Source organism: Sinocyclocheilus grahami, unplaced genomic scaffold (genome assembly GCF_001515645.1).
Source record: "Sinocyclocheilus grahami isolate Dianchi unplaced genomic scaffold, SAMN03320097.WGS_v1.1 scaffold583.1, whole genome shotgun sequence".
NCBI classification, from domain to species: domain Eukaryota; kingdom Metazoa; phylum Chordata; class Actinopteri; order Cypriniformes; family Cyprinidae; genus Sinocyclocheilus; species Sinocyclocheilus grahami.
Genome location: NW_015505762.1, coordinates 237,849 through 247,041, shown reverse-complemented (window position 1 = coordinate 247,041; position 9,193 = coordinate 237,849). Strand labels below are relative to the sequence as shown.

Below are 9,193 nucleotides of genomic sequence, written 5' to 3'. Positions count from 1 at the left end.
TAACTTACGCTCAAAAAACTGCATCTTGGTAGTAAAAAGCAACATGGTTTTGTAGCATACAGTGTCATAAACAGAATGAGACCATTCACTAAAAAAAGTCAAGATGCGCAGAATATTGTTTATTTGAATTCTGGTGCTCTCTGGTGACGGCTCATGACGCACCTGTCATCTGATAGGGGCGTAACTTAGCGATCGACTTTTTGAACAAATAATTCTTTTTTTTTTTTTCTTCAAGATTTTTCATGTGTGTGTTTTGTGGAGAATGTGGCTGTAGCTGTATGATTACCATCTGTATGACCGCACATCAGCATGTGATTACTGACTGTATGACAGCTGTCAGTGTGAATGCGGTCTATATGAACGACCATTAGAGTGTGGTTATTGATTATATGGCCAGCCATCTGTATGATTACCATCTGTATGACCGGTCATCAGCATGTGATTACTGACTGTATGAGCAGCTATCAGTGTGAATGCTGCAATCACAGTATGTACTTGGCATACATAGTTAATTCTTTTTTTTTGCTTATTTCTTTTTATTACTCAATTATTCCTATTGTATTTTTCTAGTGCTCAAATAAATCACTTATACTTTGTCTAAGATTCTGTCTATTGTTTTATAATTTAAAAACTATGCAGGGGTATGTATAATGACTAAAATAGTTTGCCTAGACAGTCTCAGAAAAATGGTTGCAGGAATCTCATTTTTCATGGTATCTTCTTCAGATTTGAAATCTATACTCATGAGACATGTGACTTTCAACCCATTACTTTTCTGTATTGCCCCAGGACTGATTTCATGTATTTTTATATGAAATTTTAAAAAAAAATCAGTGTGGTACCATTTTTTTCAAGGCACTTCAGTGTCTATAACTTTTTATATTTTTTAGCATTATCAACTCTGGATGATGGGTAGTTTTGAGTAAAGGCCAAAGGGTCTTCTTTCCAAATACACCAAAATTGTGTGTGTATAGCACACTGAAGTCAGGAACTGTTACCATTTTAACTTAGGTAGATCATTTTCAGTCCAATATTGGGGCCACTTTGGAATCATTTAAAAGCACCTTTGGTGGTCACAGTTTCAGGAGTGTTTATAATCTTGCTCTTGTATATTGCCATAAGAGTGTTGATTTGTCTTGTTAGACGTTTGACTTTCACAAGGCCATCACAGAGTGTTAGACACACTCCCCCAACCGATGCTGGTACGCAGCATGCCATAAATGACCTGTTCTTTTAAGAACATGGAGAAGAGAAAAGTATGGACTGGCCATCCAAACTTTTTAAAGATGTGTTTTGATAAGGATTATGGAAGTTTGCTTTTATTTAACCATCATCACTTTGTCTCCTGCTTCTGCTCTTCTCTGGCTTTCCTCTGTCAACTTCTTGACTGACAGAAAACTGTTAAACACTTGTTTTGGGTATTTTTTGGATACTAGACAAGACTTGCCGTTGACAGGGTTTGGATATTAACAGCGCTGCTGACTAGTTGTTCTGTTACTGGACAAACTGATATTTTCTGACGGGATCTGGCGTCCGAGGCTGGATCTTAAATATTATCTGGCATGGAGACCCGGTCTAACACTTTCATCATTGATCTCTTCTTCTAATTTACTCAGAGGATTAATCCAACTCCTGTTAAACTCCACATCTGTATCAAATTTGTTACTTTATTTAAAGTATGCCAAAGCTGTTTTTATCTTTCAGAATGCACAAATTTATAGTCCCAATGCCCTTTAAATGTCAGTTTTCTCTAGCATTACTGGTATCAAAAAATCATTATCTGATCTTGGTAAAACATTCAGCACTTCTGTAACATTAGATGGGACACAAGTTATGGGGCCATGAACTCTATCACACGTGTGGCAAATCCATAGAGGTTCAGCAGGGCTATTTTTTGTATACACAATGTTGCCTACAGTTTTTATTACATTTATGAAGGTATTTCAGTGTTATAAATTTTTCTGCTTTACAGCCAACTTCACTTGATATTTGAAAATATTAATTCTTATTGCAATGTTTGACTTGTGTTTTGAAGCAGCAGCGATGACAGACTGCACAAACATATTCAGGACCTGAGGATATTTTTTCTTTAAACTGTTCAATTATGTAGTCCATCTCCTTTCTTTTCATATCTATTTCATGGGGTCTTATAACATTTCTCATTTTAATACTATTGGCAAAATTAATATAATTTCTGTATGTTGTAGTGTATCACCATGTTCTTATGTATTTCATTTCCATGGTATTTTTGTACGCTGTACTGTTCGACAGACTCTCTGTGGTTAATTTTGTTTATATTTCTCCATACTGTACTGTTTGTACTGTTCTTTTCACAGATTCTTTGTGTACATCGTCTGTACTGTACTTCAAGAGGCTATATTTTTTTACAGCCTCACAATGCATATTATTTTATTTGTATTTATCCATGCTATATTTCTTTACTTTTTCTTTGAACTGTTCATTTGTCTTATACTTTGCATTGCTACATTTATTTATTGACTCTTTGTACGTTTCATCCTCGTAATATCGCTTCTTTTGATTATTTTTTCCTGTTTTAAGTCATGATTACGGTTGTATTGGACTTTCTCTCTATAAAGCTTGCGTGGGTCTGAGCTAGTTTTTAATGATAGATAAAACATTGAACCCTGAAATAGTGATTTACAAAAGGATGCACAGCTACCATCCTTTCTCTTTACACATACAACTTCATAATGACAGCTATTAACATGTTTTAAATAAATTCCCTTGTGTTGATAGCGGTGTCTATTAGAAGAGACGCTTGAAGATGAATATTTAAGCCAATTGTCTTGACTATGTAAATATGTCTACACCAATTAAATCACTGGCTGCTTGTATTTCCATCTCTGTTGCCCAAGTTCCAACGAATTTCATTCTTGATGTGGCAATATACTCTGGTACAGAGCTGTATCCTTCTCTGAGATACTGAATATACTTTGTGTCATTCTGAAGTATGTGTGTAACTACAGCTCATCTCAATTTTCGGTGTTCTTATTCACTTCTACTTACAGCATAAGCTACTGCTCTGAAAAAAGCAGTTACCATCAGCCACAATATCTTTAATTTCACAAGGTTCAGCCATTTCAACAATCTCATTTGGATGATTGTGTTCTTTTATAATGTTTACGATGTTCAGCTTTAAGCAAACACTATTTTGTTGCTGTAGTGTTAATGGACTAAACTTTAAAGAAACACTTGACAGTTTCTGAAATAAATTCAACATCATCTGCATTTTCTTTTGTTGGGTAAAGAAGGCGTTTCTGTTTTCTGTTCTGCACTTGTTTCATTCGCAGATATTTTATCTGTGTTTATGAATCAGTCAAAGATTGACTGCAGCCAACATCAACTTCCATTTCCGACACAGCCTCGCAGTGTAAATCATTTGATTTGTATTTGTCCACACTTCTCTTTACTTTTCCTTTATGCAGTTCATTTTTCTTGTATTTTTTAGTGATAGATTTCATTATTGAAATGTAAGTTTCATCCTGATGGAATCTTTTCTTTGCTTTCATTTTTTTCTTCTTCTTTGAACTCAAGACTATTGTTGTAGTCAAGTTTCTCTCTGTAATCCTCACGTGAGTTTAAAGACACATTTGATGCTACATCAAACAATGAATCTTGAAATGGTGATTTACAAAATGAGGCACAGTTACCATCCTTGCTTTTTCCACATACAACAACTTCATAATGGCAGCTATTTACATGTTTCAAATATATGCCACTGTCTTGACAGCCATGTGCATTAAAGGACGCATTTGATTGAATGAAAATATGTCTACACCAATTAAATCATTGGCTGCTTGTATTTCCATCTCTGTCGCCCAATTTCTGACGAATTTCATTCTTGTTGTGGCAATGCAGTCTGGTACAGAGCTGTATCCTTGTCTGAGATACTGTACATACTTTTCTTCATTCTGCAGTATGTGTGTAACTACAGCTCGCCTCACTTTTCTGTGTTCTCGTTCACTTCCACTTACAGCATAAGCTACCGGTCTGAAAAAGCAGTTACCATCAGCAACAATATCTTTAGTTTCACAAGGCTCAGCTATTTGAACAATCTCATTTGGATTATTTTGTTCTTTTACAACGTTTACAATGTTCAGCTTTAAGCAAACACTCTTTTGTTGCTGTACTGTTAATGGACTGAACAGTAAAGAAACACCGGCAGTTTGTGAAATAAATTCAACATCATATTTTATCTGTGTTTATGAAATCACTCAGAGATTGACTGCAGCCAACATCAATTTCCATTTCTAACTTCTCACCTTCACTCTCTTTTACTGCTTGAACAGTTTTCTGGATCACTGGACAGAATGAGTTACCCTGCTGGCTGTTTCTGTCAATCATAAATGTGTTGACCCTAGTTACCTCAAACTCATGATAACGTGCATTCATGGACACACCAAGCTTCCTGAAATGAACGAGCAGAGAACTGATATTCGGATAGTAAGCTAATACACTCTTACCATTAGCTACAGATTTGCCATCCGATTTGTCTTGAATGTGGATCAATCACTGCATACCAAGAACCTTCTCTTAACAGCTGCACATATGGTTAGCTTAATATTTACCAAACATGCATCAAACCTCTGAAATGCTCAATTTACTGCTTCATCAAGTGACATAGCATACCCTTGCAGTCCTCCATCATATTTATTGACACCAAACAAACCAGTAAATGATTCACCATAGTTTATTGAAAATTTACAATTGTTCAGCATGTGTGTGTCTGGCAGCTCATCAACACGTATGAAGCCTGATTTACGATCGTGGATTTTTCCTGCGTCTCTCATGGCACTGTACTGATCATTTCCATGGATCAGAACAGCATTCCGTTCACTTCTCGTCCACTGCAACACACTTTTCATCGTACACATCACAATTGAAGTTAAACTATTTGCACCACATTGCTTTCCACTATTCCAGCCAAAACGGTAATCTCCTTGATGGAAAGAGCCTCTGATGTAGGAAGTCTGTGGACATAGAGCAGAAACAGCATTCACAGTCATGTTTCTATCTCCAGTAGAGTGAGGCAGAGAGGAAGAATCAGGTAGCGTTTTAGAGAATGTTTTTTTTTGTTGTTCTTCAAAGTGTTTCTTAAGGGTTGTCAAAGGTATGTCAAGGATTGTCAAAGGCTTTTCAAGATCATTTTCAGGGAAATTGTCAAGAGCAGGTTCTTTGCGAAAAATGTCAAGATCAGGTTCTTTCAGAAAATTGTCATGATCAGGTATTTCAAGCACGTTGTGATGCACACAACGTTCAGATATTTCTGCCAGTTTTTTTTAAGAGGTGGCAAAACCTCTTCAGGATCAGCAGCCATCTGGTCCGCCATCCTCTTCTTGGCTGCCTGGGAGCGCTGAGACTGCTTCATCCGAGGCATCTATACATACAAACAAAATATAGAAAGATAAATTAAATTACACATTGCTGCACAATAATTCAAAAACACGATACAATAAGCTATTTAAAATCAAGTGTTAGTTCAGATTTAAAAAATGCCTATTAATGATAATATGGCATGCCACTCTGTTTATTTTGATCTTTTCCAGTCACAATGTTTATGCATGCAACCATGAAATAAATACAAGAATTAAGTTTATTTGATCGTAAAATGTTTAAATGATCAAAACTAAATGGTAACTTTTAAAATACAAGAGATCAGCTTATCATAATACCCAAACAGAATATATTTATTCACATATGTAACAGAGAAAAAATGAACCCACATAGAAATTATGCTTTTCAATAAACATTACATTATACACAAAATAATGGTATTGCACTAAAAGCCATAGTTAGTGAACAATACATCATTCTTTAAATCCCAACAAACAACTATACATCTAAAAACACTTCGCCAAGCAATTAGATTGTACTGCTCTGGGTGTGTGTTCACGGTGTGTGTGTGTTCACTGCTGTGTGTGCGCACTTTGGATGGGTAAATGCAGAGCACTAATTCAGAGTATGGGTCACCATACTTGGCCACATGTCACGTCACACTTTCACGTCACCTTAGTGCTGAAATCATGAAGTTACATGATTTCATTTGATTGATTTATTTATACCAATGAACACTAATCATCCTCCTTCTTTAATCAGGGTATCTTCCGATCATTTGTTTTTTAATTTATTATTGAAATCTGAAAAATTATAAAAAAAAGGCACATTTATCGTTTTTCATTTGTTCAAACAAAACGAAAAATCAAGAATTTGGCTTCATTTTTTGTTTTTACGTTAACTCGAAACAAATAAGCAACTTGAATATTCGATCTCTACTTGTGGGCGGGAATGAAACGGCCCTCTCCGCTGATTGGTCAACCAAACATTACAACATAATAATAGTCCTAAAAAACAACAACATAAAAATAGTCCTCTGCTTCTATTGATTCTTAACATGTTTATTTCTACTACATTTGATCTCTTTTTCTTCATCAAACAGCCAGATTAATGAATGGCTTGACACAAACCGTATCGAGGCAGAGCCTTTGGTCCTTTGGTAGACCGCCTGATCTATTATAGCTAACTATCAAAATCTGTGTGGCAAAACTGCACAACACACTGCAGCGCGGGGAGTATGTATTGAAGCACAGACCACTATCAATTTATGTGAACATAGTCATAACTTTTGTGTTCGACAATACACTGCGTTTTTGACAAAGGAGGAACTTAAATAATATGACAGATATGAAAAGAAATTACTTTGTGTAGTTTACCTTCACAGCACATCTATTTTTTTTCTTTTTTGAGTTTTATTCATAGAGCACTTTCTAGAAATTTAGCTTCTATTGATTCTTAACATGTTTATTTCTACTACATTTTATCTCTTCATCAAACAGCCAGATTAATGAATGGCTTGACACAAACCATACTGAAGCAGAGCCTGTTTTATTATAGTTATCCACCCATTAAAATATGTGTGGAAAAGCTGCGGGACGCACTGCAAGTATGTATTGAAGCACAGACCACTATCAATTTATGTGAACATAGTCATAACTTTTGTGTTCGACAATACACTGCGTTTTTGACAAAGGAGGAACTTAAATAATATGACAGATATGAAAAGAAATGACTTTGTGTAGTTTACCTTCACAGCACATCTATTTTTTTTTCTTTTTTTGAGTTTTATTCATAGAGCACTTTCTAGAAATTTAGGAAATCACATGTTGTTATCCCACTGGCATGGGACTATTTGTTCCTCACAGTGCTTGTTTCAGTGATTGACTTTAGTGAAATGTGAATTTGACGTCATGATTTGAAGGTGAACTCGTTTGAGTTATAAGAACATATCCAAACCCTGAAATAACACTGAACAATAAGCCAGTGTCATCAGTGTCAGAAACTAACTTTCCCATAAGGGGCAACTGATTTTCATTTTTTTAATTTTTTTATTTTTTTAATTTTATTTTTTTTTACCTTTTGTATGTCATCTTTAATGTTAAATTCTTACATCAAATAAATTAGAATAATATGACGGGCTGTTACCAATTAAATCAGTATTCAGTGCTATAGAACCTGAGTCTGAAGATGCTTTTAGATGTATTTACAGTTTAATGCTGATCAGACGGCTGTAGGTGCATTTACAAATGTATAATGAAATTAGATTAATGTTTTATACAACATTTGTAATACAGAAATATGAATAAAATGAAATGATACTTGAATTATGAAAGTAATATCACCACTAGATGGCAGTAAGTCATTGTGTTAATAAAGGAGCCTTTTATTCAATCAATTCGTTCAAAATGCTTCATTCATTCATTTAGAAATAAAATAAAGTGGCTGTCTATAATAATTGGTAATTGCATTGTTGTCTATAATAATAGGTTTTTCAAAGACTCTGATTAATTCAGGAATGATACACCACTATATGCGCCTGCTGCGAGTCAGTCACACAACGGTTCACATAAATGAATAGTGGTATGCGCTTGTCTACAATAAATTCTTCCCACGCTGCTGTGCATCGCACAGCTTTGCCACACAGATTTAATAGCTGGTTAGCTATAATAATTCAGGCGGTGTGCCAAAGATGTAGGCTAGTAGGTAGTTGTGAGTGCAGGTGCGAAGTAAATTAATATTTATGAGATAAACTAATATTTCACGGGTAGTTCGCAGAATTTATGCCTACACAAAAGAAAGCTCTGTCTAGGCTCTGCCTCGATACGGTTTGTGCCAAGCCATTCGTTAATCTGGCTGTTTGATGAAGAGAACGAGATCAAATGTAGTAGAAATAAACACGTTAAGAATCCATAGAAGCGGAGGACTCTTATTATGTTTTTTTAGGACTATTAAATGTTTGGTTGACCAATCAGCGGAGAGGGGCGTTTCATTCCCGACATTTCGAGATCGAATATTCAAGTTGCTTATTCGTTTTCTATCCCTGAACGTAAAAGCGAAAAATGAAGCCAAATTCTTGATTTTTCGTTTTGTTTAAACAATTGAAAAAAGAAAAATGTGCCGTTTTTTTTTTTTTTTCATTTTTCAGATTTCAATAATAAATTAAAAACCGAATGATCGGAAGATACCCTGATTCTTCTTTGCATTAGAAATGCCCTATTTTTAACTTACAAACTGTATAAAATTAATTAAGTATTAAATATTGTTCTTTTTATTTTCTATTTAAAGAAATAACAATTTAGAGGTTATTTTTCCAAAAAGTTTCAAAATGCTGTAAATGTGCAAATTTCCTATGACATTATATCATGAATTCATATACATGTCTGCGTGTGTGTGTACACACACAGCCGTTCAAAAGCGTTAACATAACTAACTTACATAATGCTCAGACTGATAAATAAATCATTACTCACAGTCAAATAACAGACTTTAACAACATTATTTTAAAAATATGTACATGACAGATAAAATTACTCTTTTGGTTTTATTTCAGAGTTAATAAGCTTTTAATTGAATGGATCATACCACTTCAGAACACTTAAAATGTACAACACCAAAGGCATGGAAAACTTTTATTCCCATTTAAGAGCTTGAAAAGATTAATCAGTGTGGACTTTTATTATATGGACAACACAGCAACAACAAAATATCAATAACTGCCACACATGTTTGGAACATCTTAAAGTTCAGTAAACAATTGCATTTTTTTTGCTTGACATACTCCTCTTAGGAAAGTAAAAAATTTTACAGGCCTACAAAAATGATAAACATTAGATTTTTT

General features: G+C 34.6%; 1 long non-coding RNA gene and 1 pseudogene across 1 annotated transcript in view; one reads left to right on the top strand and one right to left on the bottom strand.

The window, feature by feature from the left end:
- The window catches only part of LOC107556910 (attractin-like), a 155,739-nt pseudogene that overhangs the window by 93,042 nt on the left and 53,504 nt on the right, over positions 1-9,193 (top strand).
- LOC107556912 (uncharacterized) overlaps positions 4,698-9,193 on the bottom strand; it is a 7,358-nt gene continuing 2,862 nt past the window's right edge. The window contains exon 2 of the long non-coding RNA XR_001605335.1: positions 4,698-5,398. This is a non-coding gene — a long non-coding RNA (uncharacterized lncRNA). The remainder of the gene's footprint in view (positions 5,399-9,193) is intronic.